Source organism: Corvus kubaryi, unplaced genomic scaffold (assembly GCF_017639235.1).
Source record: "Corvus kubaryi isolate FWS band 111438036 unplaced genomic scaffold, C.kubaryi_AGA036_p1.0 133, whole genome shotgun sequence".
NCBI lineage: Eukaryota > Metazoa > Chordata > Aves > Passeriformes > Corvidae > Corvus > Corvus kubaryi.
The window spans coordinates 23,756,507-23,759,436 of record NW_024580667.1 but is presented as its reverse complement, the minus strand read 5'-3'; positions in this window follow the sequence as shown (position 1 = coordinate 23,759,436).

The following is a 2,930-nucleotide window of genomic DNA, read 5'->3' as shown; positions in this document are numbered from 1 at the left end:
AGGCTGGAGACACAGAGTCCAAATTCCCTGCTTTGCCACATGCTTCCTTTGTAAATTTAATTTCAGTTTCTCTGCCTCTATTTCCTGACTCGCCTGCTGGGGATAATGGCACTTCTCTATCTGATGCCAAGTACATTAGCAGCAGAATATTAAACTTTGTGATGGGTTTGTAAGCAGAAATAAGTAGGTAGATTACCATATTTTTTTTAAACTGCATAGGAAGAAAATTGTCATAGCCTGCACTAACAGTGGAATGGGAGGAATGATCTTTTGAGTCTGTGGTGTGTGTTTTGTGAATCCTATTACATTACTTGCCTAAGAATATTCTGGACTGAATTTTACAAGTTAATTAGAATGCCAGCATGCTCTAATACTATGTAATGGACAATTAATAACAATTAAGATTTGTTATTTCTGTTGTACAGCAAGACAAAACAAAAATTTAAATCAGACCCCAAGGCACAAACTTGCTGCAAAGTGCACAGAGCCTGGGGAGGCAAACTGTGAAACTGAATTCCTGGCTTTTCTTGGTACAGCGTTTCCAAAAGCTGCTAGTACTTAGTGTTTGGCATTTGTACATGTTTGGGGAAGGCTCTCCCACTCTCTATGAAAATGCTTTGCTACTTTGAGATTATATTGCTAGCAGACTAGGCTTTAGGGATTTCATCTTTAAAAGCACTGGAAAACTGCACATGGTGCAATTCACTTGCTGTTAAATCTATTAATGTGCTCTCCAAAGGAAGTGCCACAATGGCTGCGCTTGTTAGCTGGCACTGCCTGTTAATTATTTCCAGAATTTACTGTTCTGAAGTTTGCGGCCCTGGTAGTTGCATGCCTGCCCAGCCACCTCCCTGCCGTTTCAGGCTGTGCTGGTCAGAGGGGCTGCTCTTCAGCTGGGCTCAGCAGCCAGGGACAACCACCTCCTACAGCTCCCCAGGAGAACTGGCAATGGGAGAGACCCTGAAATCCTTGCAGACAAGCTGAGGTTAATTAAAGACATTCATGAAGCTGCCTACAAGTAATGGCAGACTGCCCAAAGCAGATTAGAAAAGAACCAAAAGGGTTGTATTACCTTCAGCTGGCACAGAATGAGTACTTACTTATTTAGATGATATAAGGAAGCTTTGCTGACAGATTCATTAAAATGGGTGAGTGTTCTGGGGTTAGGTTTGGTTGTTTTGTGTTTTGCTTTTATTTTAATTGAGGGGGGCTGTGATTGGTTTTCCAACATAATCACACCGTTGTTGAGGTTGGCAGGCGCCTCTGGAGGTCACTTGTCCAACCTCTCTGTTCAAGCAGGGCCACCTACAGCCAGATTCCTAAGATCACATCCAGATGGCTATGGTGTACCTTTAAGGGTGGAGACTCCACAGCCTCCACAGACAACCTCTACCAGCGTTCAGTCACTCTCACAGTGAAAACTTCTTCCCCGATGTTCAGAGGGAAGCTCCTATGTTTCAGTTTTTCTCCTGCCTCTGTTCTGTCACCGGACTCCACTGAAAAGAGACTGGCTCTGCCCTCCTTGTACCTGCCCTTCTCATATGTTTTTATTAATTGGCAAGATCTCTCTGAGCCTTCTCTTCTCCAGGCTGAGCAGTCCCAGCTCCCTGTCTCTTCTCATAGGAGAAGTGTTCCAGTCTCTAAATAATCTCAGTGGCCATTTGATGAACTCTTTCTGGGACACCCAGAACTGGACTCAGCCCTGCAGGTGTGGCTTGACCAGTGCTGAGTAAAGGGGAAGGATCCCATCCCCTTCTTCTGGCATATCATCCCTTCCCTCTTCAGCCATATACTTTATTTTCCTCTTTTCCCAGAAATGTATTCCCTGTGATGCTACAGTTTTGCTGTGTTTGATTTCTCAACCTGGCAAGCAAAACTGAATCCTGCCAAGGCGCAAAATAACAAATAAACAAACAGAAGTACTACAGACAGTCTGTGTTTCTACAGCTGTAGTTCTCTCTAGAATCATGCTTGTGGCATGTCCACCAAATACCTTCTGTGCATCATAGTCCCAAAAAATTTACGTTCTTTTCCTGGTTCTGATGGATACCAAAGTAGATGTGCTCGATGTTTGAATTCTTCTTTCTGATCTGTGCTCACTCATACATTTCTATGCTGATTTTCACTGGCTTAACATATTCCTTTGAGCTGTCTTCTTGGAACCATATAGATATTTCCTTAATCCTGGCAGGCAAATATTTGCATTTTTCATTCCAACGTGCCACTTCCTTGTTCTGATATTAAGGACGGCAATGGGTGGCAATACAGAAAGCTCAATAATCTCACCTTTTCTATTATGCTCCTTTCATTTGTCCATAGGTCTGCCTTTGAAACTTGCTTGGTTTGGAATGAGGTCGCTTCTCTCCAAGTGAAGCAGAGGTTTGACCCCAGGTTTAGCAGCGCTGAAGGTAACTTTCTTACATTTACTTTCTGCACTGCTGAGCCTGAGTGAGGTGCTAGCCTTTCCCCAAGCCATTCCTATTATTGCTGCTACATGTTTAAATAATGTTGATTAAAACCGGATTCTGGCTCCAGCAAAATTCACCAAAGCATATTTGGTGCCCAAAAGAGAGGCGACAGCTCTCTTGCTACAAATTATCCTGCAATATACAACCACGTGTAGGAAACAGTGAAAATACTTGGAATTGTTTTGAAAGCAGTTTTCTGTTCTGGGGGAAAAAAAAAAAAAAAAAAAAAAAAAGCCAAAAAAACCACAAAACCAGCAACAGCCACTTCCAGGCACCTATTTCACGTAACTCTGCGGGGCGTTCCGGCCGCCGCATCTCCGCCAGGGCTGACAGAGGAGCCGAACGATCCCTCCCGCGGGCCCGGCGGGAAGCACATGGGGCCGGGGGACTCCATCTCCCGGCGGTGCCTCCCCTCTTTCCCGGCCGGGGGAGCGATGGGATCCCATCTCCCGGCGGTGCCTC